This window comes from Kogia breviceps, chromosome 1, assembly GCF_026419965.1.
Source record: "Kogia breviceps isolate mKogBre1 chromosome 1, mKogBre1 haplotype 1, whole genome shotgun sequence".
Lineage (NCBI taxonomy): Eukaryota > Metazoa > Chordata > Mammalia > Artiodactyla > Physeteridae > Kogia > Kogia breviceps.
The window spans coordinates 14,564,445-14,577,918 of NC_081310.1; the positions used below are offsets into that span (position 1 = coordinate 14,564,445).

Genomic DNA, 13,474 nt, shown 5'->3' on the forward strand with positions numbered 1-13,474 from the left:
TATGTGAATCGGCATGGATGTGTTCCAGCAAAACTTTTGTAAAAACAGGTAGCCATGGGCTTCCCCAGTGGTGCAGTGGTTGAGAGTCCGCCTGCCGATGCAGGAGACACGGGTTCGTGCCCCGGTCCGGGAAGATCCCACGTGCCGCGGAGCGGCTGGGCCCGTGAGCCATGGCCGCTGCGCCTGCGCGTCCGGAGCCTGCGCTCCACAACGGGAGAGGCCACAACAGTGAGAGGCCCGCATAACGCAAAAAAAAAAAAAACCAAAAAACAAACAAACAAACAAAAAAACAGGTAGCCAGCCAGATTTGTCCCGTGAGCTGTAGTCTGACCACCCCTGGATTACACCATAAAAAGTTATGACATTTTTGTCTGTGTTGATCCCTAAATAGTCAATTCAATCAAACTTTTATGCAGATTACTTTATTGAGAAACTTAATGCCTTGCAGTTGAAGGTCAGATGCTACCATCTTAATTTAAAAATATCAAATCATAGCATCCAAAATGAAATTCTATTAAAATAGCCTTACAAAAATAGGGGCTTCCCTGGTGGCGCAGTGGTTGGGAGTCCACCTGCTGATGCAGAGGACGCGGGTTCGTGCCCCGGTCCGGGAAGATCCCACGTGCTGCGGAGTGGCCGCTGAACCTGCGTGTCCGGAGCCTGTGCTCCGCAACGGGAGAGGCCACAGCAGTGAGAGGCCCGCGTACCGCAAAAAAAAAAAAAAAAAAAAAAAAAGACAAAAATAACCATCCTCTGATATATTTAAATCATATGAGTGAACTCCTTTCAAACTGCTTCTCAAAAAAAAAAAGCACGCGCGCACACACACACACACACACACCACACACACACACACACCTAGAAGTTAACATCATAATTTCTTGGCAATACCAATTCTTCAAAGACTTATTCAATACGGCTTTTATCCACTCTACCCAACCTGCTTTCATGTTCTTTCCTAAACTCACTGACCCTGTGTTGCATTTTACTTAATTATAAAACAAAGCTTTAACATAAAGACATAAAATCACACACTAGCTCCTCACGGACCTGGATGTACACCACCACTGTGGCTTTTTTTTTTTTTTTTTTTGCATCCCATTTTTTACAGCCTGTTACTGTCATTTGGTGTTTGACTGTTATCATTATAAAAGATACAGGCTTTTCTACTTTGTTATTTGTAGCATTATCTCATGTTTTACAACATCTTTGTGCAACATGCAGGCACATGAAATATAACTCGTGAAAAGTTCTCGATGGTATTAATGCATAAAAAAGAATGTGGCTCCATCTCTACTGTCTTTACCCAGCCAAAAGCTGATGAACAGCCAATTTTCCTTTATCACATTAGCACAGCCATGAGGGAAACACATTTGTTCTAGTCAGCTACACTAAAGATACTATTACCAATCTAACATATACATGTTTTATATCAGCAGTATTCTCAGAGCATGAGAGAGCCAACAATATATTAACACTAGCATGACAGTTTATTTAAGAAAAGAAAATTGTCTCCGTAGAGGGACAGAAGTTAGAAATGTATGGCTAAAGCTCAGTGTCACTGGTCTAATAAAGGTAATAATTCTTTGGCTTTCTTTATAGCAGGTAACACTCCTCTGACAGTTCTGTCATATCATTCAAATAAAAATGTTGTCGTTTACAAGTTTAAGTGCACCTTTATTTTGAGTCAGATAGAAAGCATGCTTTTGATTTTCTGTATTCACTGTATTATATCTGTAGTCAAGAGTTCAGGACCTTTCTTTTTTTTCTTTTCTTTTTATCAACTCGTCACATATTTGCTTAGTAGAAGGATTCAGTGTCGCTGAAGTGAATTCCAGGAGAATGTTTTCACTTTGCTGGTACTTAAAACATGATTAATGATGATCCCCAGTCACTCTCGCCTGTTTTTGCCACCCCCCTGCAACCACCTTTTTATAAATAAGATTAAATCCTCTTTGGTGTTCTGCACCATGTTTTATATTCCAGGATCCTCTACACTACACTTTGCAATTCAGGTCTGGGGCCCCATCACACTGAAACCGTAACCATCATGGTGGCTCTTTGCAAGACCTCATCCTGATGAGCTTGCCAGTTATTTAGGGGAATAGGAACATATACGACAGAACTTCTCACCTGTGAAAAGAAAGCCTTCTACTACAGTGCACTTCCCACCTATCTTTTTCTCCACCTCTCTGAGGATTAGAGGAGTCTGTACATGTTTATTGGCGTGGCTTGAAGGAATGAATTGGCAAAACCAATAGCAGCTGTAGAAAAAGCCTTAAACGCCTTCATAAGACGTCCAAAAACATTTTGGGAAGAAGATACAGGGGAGCAAGTCATTCTCCAGCCTTCATTCGCTCAGGGTTTCAAAGTTTATTTTAGCCATTGTTTAGGGGGTCAAATTTGGTGTCCCTGGGATACGCTGTCCTCAGTCCTTTGAGCACAAGAGTGTAGTGGACTTAAAAATGTAGAATTCCTAACCATTCTCATGCCTTATTAGAGAGGAGCATAACTCACAATTCCAGAAGGTCACACAATTGCGGAGAAGCTACCAAGGGAAAAAATACAACCAAATTCACCTCGTAACTGTCAACAATCACCTGTTCCACTGAAACACCAAACGTCTGCTGCTACGCTGCTCCTGTAGGCCACCATCACCAGGAACAACAACAAAGATAAAGGAAAACAAAAAAGTGCTGATTCAGCTTGGGAAACAAAAAGGCAGAGAACCTATGCTGACTTCCTCATTGGAGAAATAGTTTTCGTTTTATAGCTTTCCTGTTGCCAATATCCTCCTAATTTAAATTTAATTCAACACGGCATTAACCCAGCACCCACAGTGGCCCTGTGAGTTGCACCAAGAAAATAAAATCACTGTCCTTTTTCTCAAGGAGCTTGTATGTATGAAACAACAGTAATTTTAGCATACTAAATAGTGTCTGAGTCACTACAAATGATGACGGTTGTTTTTTACTTACGTACTGAATCTTCGTGCAGTGAATGCAGTGCTGTCTTTTTTTATGGAGTTGCTTTCAGAAGTCACACCTTAATCCACGAATGTGTGGTATATAAACTACTTTTGGACCTTCTCTGTGGGTCCTGTCTTCCTAGAACCAACTTATGTAAGCCTCCCAAGAATAGCAGTTTCATTAATGTGATGGGTCTCATTTTAAAACAAAATAATTTGAAGCCTTTTGAAGAACACCTTTTTCATAGATTTAACACAAAGTGATCTGGCAACAGATCGTGAATTCAAATTCACTCTCAGAAGATGATGACGGATGATAACAAATACGAAAGACATTTTGAATGCTAAGGGTTTCAAACAAAAAAGAAAACCACTGTGATATGAATCTGAAGGGAAAACTTCATGGAGGAAAAAGTGTTTTGGACTTTCTGAAATAGAAATTGCCCTGAAATAGAATTTCTATTTCTAGGATAAAGAAGGATTTGCATAAAAGATTCAACTATTCCATCCATAATTTTTAAGCATAAGGAAGGCAATTTATTCTGAAAACTTCATAAGGTTATTTTTAAATATCACATGTATGTTTCATCCCCTACCTGAAAGCGTGTGGAACGCCACTCTGTGTACCACCCCAAACCAAAGGTCTTCTGAGGTTTTCCCTCACTCATTCCATCCACTTTTATTTCTAACTGGTCACCAGTAGCCACCTTCACCTAACTGGTAAGGTTTCTTCACTGTCTGATGAGCCCACAATGCTTATTCGATCTCCATGTTTTATTCAAGCTATTTCCATATGGGAATAACCTTCTACTGCTTTTCATTTACCTAAATTTATAATATTTTTCAAAACGTATATCTCAAGTCCTGTATCCTACAACGATCCTTCGTTGACTACTTCAGCATCATAAAGGTGCTCTCATTTATTAACTAGCATGTCAAGCATTGTTCTAAATTATATATATATTCATTTTTTTAATCCTTACAACAACCTAAGGCAGGTTTGGCATTATCTGCAAGTGATGAAATGGAATCACAGAGAATTTTTTTTTTAACAAGGTTACACTCTTCAAAGTCACACAGAAGAATAACTGGTTTCAGAGATTGCACCCAGCGAGCATTTAGAAATGACCACCATCTAGTTTATCAGACCCACCCATTGAGTTTCTTGGCTTTAACTCAACACAGTGATGATTCAGGCTTTGTATCAACACCTCCCATAAGAAGAAGAGTAAGAACTCCAATGAGCTATACAATCCCTTGCCATTTGCCGGGCAGTGCGCTGAGTGCTTCACTGAGAGTATCTCACGGGGTTCTCAGATTGTCCCTCTACTGTGTTATTATCCCCAGAATGAGGACACTAAGGTTTACCTACTCCAGTATTCTGCTCCTGAAGACTTCGGGAACCCTTTTATCTTTGAACAGCTTTTACTATTATAAATGATTGAACTGAAAGATATCTCCTTATAACTTCAATTCGTAGGCCCCAGCTCTGATTATTAAGACCACGTGAAAAAAAAATCCAATCCCTTTTCCACACGAGAGTCCACACATATCATTTTTCTCCTAAATCTTCTTCACGATAAATGTGTTTAGTTTCTGTGGTGTTCTAAATATGACATGGTTCTGGGTCTCTCTCTTCTTAAAATGTGGCTCCAGAAATACTACAATCTCTACTTGTGGTCTCCCGCCAAATTGAAGTAAGATTATCACCTTAATATAATCCAAAACTGCATGCTAGATTTCATGACATCATACAACTAAACCTGATAAATTAAGTCGAGCTGACTAGTCACTAAGACACTAAGTCTTTTTTTTTTTTTAAAACTTACACCACTGTTAAAGCATATCTACTCCATCCTATACATAGGCAGTTTTTTGGACCAAAGGATAGGAATTTATATTTATCCACATTATATTTCATCTTGTTAGATTCAGCCCATTGTTCCAGGCTGTCAAAATCTTTTTGGATGCTATGTCTGTCATCCAATGTACTTAACATCTTCCAAGATTTGTGTCGTTTGCAAATTTGATGAGCATGCCCTACATGCTGGGCAGAAGCTCAATAAATACTAATTGATTGACTAATAGATACTCCAAAAACAAAACCACCAACACAATCTACACTGTTCTGCAATTGTAAGCAATAAAGAAAAGGCACCATTTTCTAACAGGTAAAATATATCGTACAGGGATTCTTCACCTTTGTAAAGTGACCTTATTTACTAACATGGGTTTTTACAGAATCATATAATTATGAATAAATACGCCACTCTATTAAATATTTTCTATGCTATATTTATACAAACAACATGAAAAAAAGAGTTGAGGTAATTGTTCATGGAAGGTTGGTTTGGTAGAAATTAACCACATGAGTTGCCCACAAGTACTTGCAATGTGCATGCGTTCCCACTACTGGTCTGATTTACTGATGACATCTTGTATCTCATTCTCTTTGTATGAAAGATGGCTACAGGGAAATGACTTCAGACACAGCTATATTCCTCAAGATTTTCTTGCTTTTGTTTCTTTTCTTAACTTCCCATGAGCTCATACATTTCATTTCAACACTCCTCTCCCTGGCCCCTTCTCCCTTCCCCCCTGCCCCGTTCATCCCCCCACCCCCTCCCCACCAGACCCCTGTCCCCTACATACAGACTTTTTTTTTTTCCTCTCTGAGTAACTCAGACAAGCCAGGCCCTGGGAGTGATCCATGCCTAAGTGTACTACATTTTCACCCTAAGTATGATGCTTTGGATGTACTACTCACCCTTGATATCCATTAAATTTCTCTCTCCATATACTGCAACCTCCTAAGAATAAGCCTCCAACTTAATTAATCTCTAGAAATTTAACATAGGAATCTAAGTTGTTTTCTTTGTCCTATCTTGAGTAGATGTAAAACTCTCATGGCCACTTCTTCCGAAACTATTACTCTCTTCACTTCAAAAAAAAAAAAAGCTATTAATTTACACAGACACACACATACACACACACACATATATATATATAAAATAGAAAAATCTGCCAATGGTTTGATTTACTATTGATTTCCTAGGGAACGGGAATAGAGCCAGCCCATTTTCTGTAGATACTGTCTAGGAACATTTCGAGCCCAATTTCACATTTGGTACAGAGATGATCACAATTTTCTACACTCTTAATTATCTCAATGTATCATTAGTTCTTTTTTCTATGTAATCCATATGGAACAGATGACTTTGAAAAGATTATTAGAATCAATTGTAAAACACCTTAGTAACCTTTTCAGCATTTTATATCCCCAAATCTGGAAGTTGTTTATTTGTTATGCCTACAAGTTCCCCTCCTTAAAAAGTCAACTTCTTATTTTGTCTTCCATGTTTAGGAAGAAAACTGTTCATCATACACTTCATTTAAAACCATAGTTTTTTTGAAAATGTTTCAGTCGTTTGAATATTCAATGAGCATATTATAATATGCTAATTGTTATGCTACATATAAAGCATATATAACACAGACCTTTTCTTCAAGGAGTTTGTATTCTGTAATGGAAACTGGCATATAAAATTATTTTCAATGCCAGGTGGGAAAATGTAATAAAGTAAACATGAATAAAGTGCTTAGGGACAAAGATGAGAAAGAGAAAAATAATCTTAGAACTCTTCTCCTCTAAATACTTCCCCATTTCTCTCCTTCCCACTGTAGTGACATGCCTATAAGCTGCCTATACCACCTCTCTGCTGCTCACCACCTCTCTCGCTACAACACTAGCCCAAGCCCCCTCTTCCCTAGATTTCTGCGATGGCCTCCTAACTGGCCTCCCAGATTCAATCTGTGTTCCCCTTCAGTATATTCTCAAGACAGAAGCCCAAGGATTCTTGACAAAACAAAAGCAGATTATGTCACTCTTTTGCAGAAGACTGTAAGTTTTTTTTTCAATTGAAGTATGGTTGATTTACAATGTTGTGTTAGTTTCTGGTGTACAGCAAAGTGATTCAGCTAGACATATATATTATATATAATTTTTCATATTTTTCCCATTATGGTTTATTACAGGATACTGAATACGGTTCCCTGTGCTACACAGTAGGACCTTGTTCTTTATTTTATATATAGTAGTTTCTATCCACTAATCCCAAACTCCAAATTTATCCCTCCCTCACCCGCTTTCCCCTTTGGTAACCATAAATTTGTTTTCTATGTCTATGAGTCTGTTTCTGTTTTGTAAATAAGTTCATTTGTATCATATTTTAGATTCCATGTATAAATGATATATGGTATTTGTCTTTCTCTTTCTGACTTCCTTCACCTAGTATGATAATCTCCAGGTCCATCCATGTTGCTGCAAATGGCATTATTTCATTCCTTTTTATGGCTGAGTAGTATTCCATTGTGTATATATGCCACATCTTTTTTCAAAAATTTTATTTAGTTAGTTAGTTAGTTTTGGCTGTGTTGGGTCTTCATTTCTGTGCGATGGCTTCCTCTAGTTGTGGCAAGCAGGGGCCACTCTTCATCGCGGTGCACGGGCCTCTCACTGTTGCGGCCTCTCTTGCCGCGGAGCACGGGCTCCGGATGCGCAGGCTCAGTAGTTGTGGCTCACGGGCTTAGTTGCTCCGCGGCATGTGGGATCCTCCCAGACCAGGGCTCGAACCCGTGTCCCCTGCATTGGCAGGCAGATTCTCAACCACTGCGCCACCAGGGAAGCCCTGCCACATCTTCTTTATCCATTCATCTGTCAATGGACATTTAGGTTGCTTCCACGTCTTGGCTATTGTTAATAGTGCTGCTATGAACACTGGGGTACATGCGTCTTTTCAAAATTAGAGTTTTCTCGGGATATGTGCTCCAAAAGTGGGATCACTGGATCATATGGCAACTCTGTTTTTAGTTTAAGGAACCTCCATACTGCTTTCCATAGTGGCTGTATCAATTTACATTCCCACCAACAGTGTAAGACAGTTCCTTTTTCTCCACACCCTCTCCAGCATTTATTATTTGTAAACTTTTTGATGGTGGCCGTTCTGACCAGTGTGAAGTAGTACCCCATTGTAGTTTTGATTTGCATTTCTCTAATAATTAGCAATGTTGAGCATCTTTTCATGTGCCTCTTGACCATCTGTATGTCTTCTTTAGAGAAATGTTTATTTAGGTCTTCTGCCCATTTTTCAATTGGGCTGTTTTTTTTTTTGTTATTGAGTTGTATGAGCTGTTTATATATTTTGGAAATTAAGCCCTTGTCAGTTGCATTATTTACAATTATTTTCTCCCAGTCTGTAAGTTGTATTTTCATTTTGTTTATGGTTTCCTTTGCTGTACAAAAGAATGTAAGTTTGATTAGGTCCCAGTTGTTTATTTTTGCTTTTATTTCTATTGCCTTGGGAGACTGACCTAAGAAAACATATTGGTACGATTTATGTCAGAGAATGTTTTGCCTATGTTCTCTTCTAGGAGTTTTATGGTGTCGTGTCTTATATTTAAGTCTTTAAGCCATTTTGTGTTTATTTTTGTGTATGGTGTGAAGGTGTGGTCTAACTTCACTGATTTACCGCATGTAAACCAATGGGTTTTTACACTAAGTAAAAGTTCTACTGATTTCTACCCAATCTGTCTCCTTGCTACCTCTGGCTTATCTTTTATTAGTATGGCCCTGTGCTCTCTGATCTAGCTACACTGTCCTCCACAAACATTCCAGGCACCTATTTTCCTCAAAGCCTTTGCATTTTCTATTTCTTCTCCTTGACGTTGCTTCTTCAGACACCTGCTGGCTTATTCCCTCATCTCCTTCAGATGTTTCCTTAACTGTCATTTTAGCAAAACCCCTCCTAATACCCTACCTAAAATTGTAGCCCCATCCCTGCTAACCCCCTTCCCTATCAGACTATTCTCTTTACCCACATCAAACATATTGCATATTTTATTTATTTTTCTGTTTTATTTAGTCTCCTTTTCCTGCCTAAAATCTAAACTCCATAAGAAGAGGTTTGGCTTTGTTTCCTTCACTGTTTTGTTCACTATTGTTCCCTCATTCCCCAGATCGGTAACTAGCAAATATTAGGAACTTATTAAATCTCCATTGAATGAATAAAGCTTCATCTAAACTAAGGATTGAAGGATTAACTAAAGTAACTTGAAAGATTAATAGAAATTAGCAAAAGGCAGAAGTGGTAGAAGATAGGGAATAAGTGAGTTGCAGGAAGGAATACAGAAAACACCAGAAATAAGAAAATGGAAAGAGGCTTAAAAGTTATCCCAAGCCTTCCATGTATACTGATCAATCCTTTTTTTAAAATTATTTTCTTTTCAATGTGTTGAATTTGAAGTCATCTTTCTCACTTTCCCCCCAAATCTTTTCCAGATTTTTAAACCTCTTTAAATTATAAAGTTGCATATAACTAGGTCAAATCATGCCTGAAAATGTTGGACTCTGGATTCCTGTTTATACTTTCAGGGAATAAGACAAAGATGTGAACTCACTCCTGACCCAAAGTCCGAGGGTCATCAATCAAGCCCTCAACATGCAGATGAATATACAGGAAATCATTTCTGTGTACAATCCAAAAACTCAACTCCATGCCAGTATTCAGCTGATATCTTAAAGATCCTGAGCAGTAATTTGTAAGTTGAAATGGAGTCCTGCCGTATAAATAAAACAGAGGTAAAATGCCTGCTTCCTCTCTGCAGGAGTCACTCCTACTAAAATCATCAACCAAGGTGGAATATTCCATTAAATAATTAATGGATTATTAATTTTACATTCCTAAAAGAAATGCATGCTTTTCTACAAGTACCTATCGTCCTGCCATTGTGTGTCCTTTTAATTTTTTTTTTGTTTTTGTTTTATTTTCCAGCTCTAGGAGTACTGAGCAAAAGTCATTCAAAATGTGTCTCATAAACTAAATGAAGAAGAGCCATTTTAGGCCAAAGGAAAAATGTGAATCTCTTTAACCTCCTTTAGAGAGCTATACCATGAAATCTGATGTGAATTGCTTTATCTTTGAAGACACTCTAGAATTGAGAATAAGGTCTTCATGGTGACCCTTGTTTAAAGGGGGTGCTCTCTGCCCTAAAGTTGGTGAGACAGTACTTGTCTAAGCAGTTTTTTCTTCAATCAGTAATGGAGAAGCACACACATTTAATTTGGTTTAGACAGAAAAATGACGGCAGCAAATAGACAGCATTCTTTTAAGGTAAGGATTATATCAGCCCTAAAAACAAAAGTAGCTATTTATGGGTCAAATGTAGAACATTCAGCAAAGTTTCCTTTCTTTTACCCCTTCACAATGAAAAAACACTAAGACTGTGTCATCAATTTGGGCAAAATAAATGAACGCTTTTATTATCATCTGAAGAACTTCATATTAGCAATTGGATTACCAGATTCAAATGGCACTCTTGAAAATAATATTCATTTTTGTCTTTTTAGAATTCACATTTATACAGTCCAATTCTTACATATTTCTTTCCAAACCATTTTCCGCCAGGTAAGCAGCAGCTGTCCAAAAAAAAAAAAAAAAACCCTCTAAATTTGGTGGTGTATTTGGAATAGTTCATCTCTTTCTGCAAAGCCTGGATTAACCTTCTCCAAAGGCTGACAGGCCCCAGAATCATGAGACCCAGGATAAATATAACAGGTGGGAGAAATATTTGCGTGTTGATTTAACTTGTTAAAGAGAATAACAATGAGTTTACAACTGCTTCCAATATATTTTTAGAAAGAGCAAATCAAGAATGAAGGTGACTGGGGGCTTCCCTGGTGGCGCAGTGGTTGAGAATCCGCCTGTCGATGCAGGGGACATGGGTTCATGCCCCGGTCCGGGAAGATCCCACGTGCCGCGGAGCGGCTGGGCCTGTGAGCCATGGCCGCTGAGCCTGCGCATCCGGAGCCTGTGCTCCGCGATGGGAGAGGCCGCAACAGTGAGAGGCCCGCATAACGCAAAAAAAAAAAAAAAAAAAAAAAAAAAAAAAGAATGAAGGTGACTGTTAAAGGGGAAAACAATTGAAAGGTTAGGGGGAGAACTGCTAAGTTTACAATAGATAATATAAAAATCAGCATAGGGCTTCCCTGGTGGCCAGTGGTTGAGAATCTGCCTGCTAATGCAGGGGACACGGGTTCGAGCCCTGGTCTGGGAAGATCCCACAGGCCGCGGAGCAACTAGGCCTGTGAGCCACAACTACTGAGCCTGCACGTCTGGAGCCTGTGCTCTGCAACGAGAGAGGCCCGCGCACTGCGATGAAGAGTGGCCCACGCTTGCCACAACTAAAGAAAGCCCTCGTGCAGAAATGAAGACCCAACACAGCAAAAATAATAAATAAGTAAATAAATAAATAAATAAACTCCTACCCCCAACATCTAAAAAAAAAAAAAAAAATCAGCATAATATTCATTCTCTCCCACACCATACTTACTGTTCAGGATACTTCACTAGTGTTTTGTTATCTCCTAATACTTGTAAACAATGGACGTTTGTAAATTACTGTAACTTTCCATTAAGTATAATTAGGTAGTAGTTTACCTCTACTTTCCACAAATTCACCTTTGAATTATAATGTTTAAATACTCGATTTAGGTTGAGATTTTAGGACTTCTGAGACTTTTTTCTAATACAGGTGGTCAGGATGAAGGGATGTAGAGTTAGCTAAGTCCTTATTGCTACTCAGATCTCACTTATATATGGCCACCTCAGAGAGTCCTTTAATGCATAAGCCAGCCTAAATCATCACTTAATAACTTTCTATCATGTTGTCATATTTTAATTAAGTATAACTTTTCTCTCAACATATTTATGATTTAGTTTTTTTTTTTTCCTTTCTGCATCCATCCCTCATCCACGCACACACACACGCACACACGCACACGTGCACTCACAAAATAACATCAGCTCTAATCGGGTCATTGCATTAGTCCCAGCACTAGCACAAAACCCTTCTAATTCAAAAGCATTTCTTTCCACAACTTCATCGTAACTGTTTCTACTCTCTGCGATTTTTCCCCATCCATTCTTCCTGTTTCCATCTCTGAAACTCCTCTTAGGGGAAGCTTGGATCTCCCTGTGGACATCTTTCTGTTCACTCTAGATCAGATCCAAAAACTACAGGGCACGAGCAGGTTAAGCAGCACAACTCATTTTCTCGGCGCAAGGATCCCCTTTCACCAGGGCGGCAGCCGCCTGCCTTCTTCTGGCCTACAGAACACGCTCTACACTCCACACTGAGGTCGACCGTCTCCACCGCCTGACGCCATCGGATGGGGAAAGTGGGAGAAGCTGATCCAGACGGTCACTCCAGGCGCTATCTGCCAAGTCCTGTCCCCGGCAGTCGTCCCCACGCATCCTCCTGCCCACGGAGTCTGTCAGCTCCAGGCTTACGACACCCACGACGCAGTTCTCTCATCCGCCACGACTTTTCTCTTCTGTGTGTATTTTGGGCTGTGGTTTCTTCTGCCAACCTGATCTCATCTGCTTTCGACTTTCCTAGATTCCTACAACACGTGTCTTAATCATTGCGTTCTTTTCTCTACCTCCCAATAGTAGCATTGGTGATCAGCTGCTCCTGTGTCTGAGCACGTTAAAATGGTAAATTTCTTTCCCTGGCGAAAAAACAGCGAAGACCTAGGAAAACTCGCTGGAAGAAAATAAACATGGGGAACTGCCTAAGTACCTTATCCTCAGTGCACTTGAGACTGCATTACACTTCTCAAAATTTCACTTTATTTATTTATTTAATTTTTAAAATTTATTTATTTATTTTTGGCTGCGTTGGGTCTTCGTTTCTGTGCGCCGGCTTTCTCCAGTTGCGGCGAGCGGGGGCCACTCTTCATCGCGGTGCGCGGGTCTCTCACTATCATGGCCTCTCTTGTTTGCGGAACACAGGCTCCAGACGCGCAGGCTCAGTAGTTGTGGCTCACGGGCTTAGTTGCTCTGCAGCATGTGGGCTCTTCCCGGACCAGGGCTCGAACCCGTGTCCCCTGCATTGGCAGGCAGACTCTCAACCACTGCGCCACCAGGGAAGCCCTCACAATTTCACTTAACCATCAGGCTCTCACGCTCCTCGGAATCAGCGTCTAAGTCATTTATACCATTAGACCAGCTAGATGACAGCAAGTTGTCAACAGATTGCTCAAGGATTTCTCTGAGGAACTAGAGACTTACAAGGGGGAGAAAGTGTCACTCCAGCTGGATCCAACCATTACACCAATTGACCTGAAAGCTAAAGTTTCTGTTTCTCTAAGGAAATAAAACAATTGAAAAGCTTGAGTATCCAATCAAATTACATTTACCTCCCCATGGAGCTACACCACTTGCGCTCCAACCAGAGTTTAGAAGGACTGTCTATTTTAATGGACGAGCTTAGCACAGGCTACTGCAAAGGATCAAAACACAAAACGAATAAAACTGAAATATAATGGCACTGAGGAACCACAGAGGTATAAAAGTTCCATCTTACTTGAAATAACATTTTATATGAATGTGAATTCAAGCCCTGTCATTTAAAACTACATATTTATGGAATTAAGAGGGGAATTCC

General features: G+C 39.7%; 1 protein-coding gene across 1 annotated transcript in view; it reads right to left on the bottom strand.

The window, feature by feature from the left end:
• Nucleotides 1-13,474, bottom strand: part of USH2A (usherin) — an 833,496-nt gene that overhangs the window by 748,929 nt on the left and 71,093 nt on the right. The window lies entirely within an intron of this gene.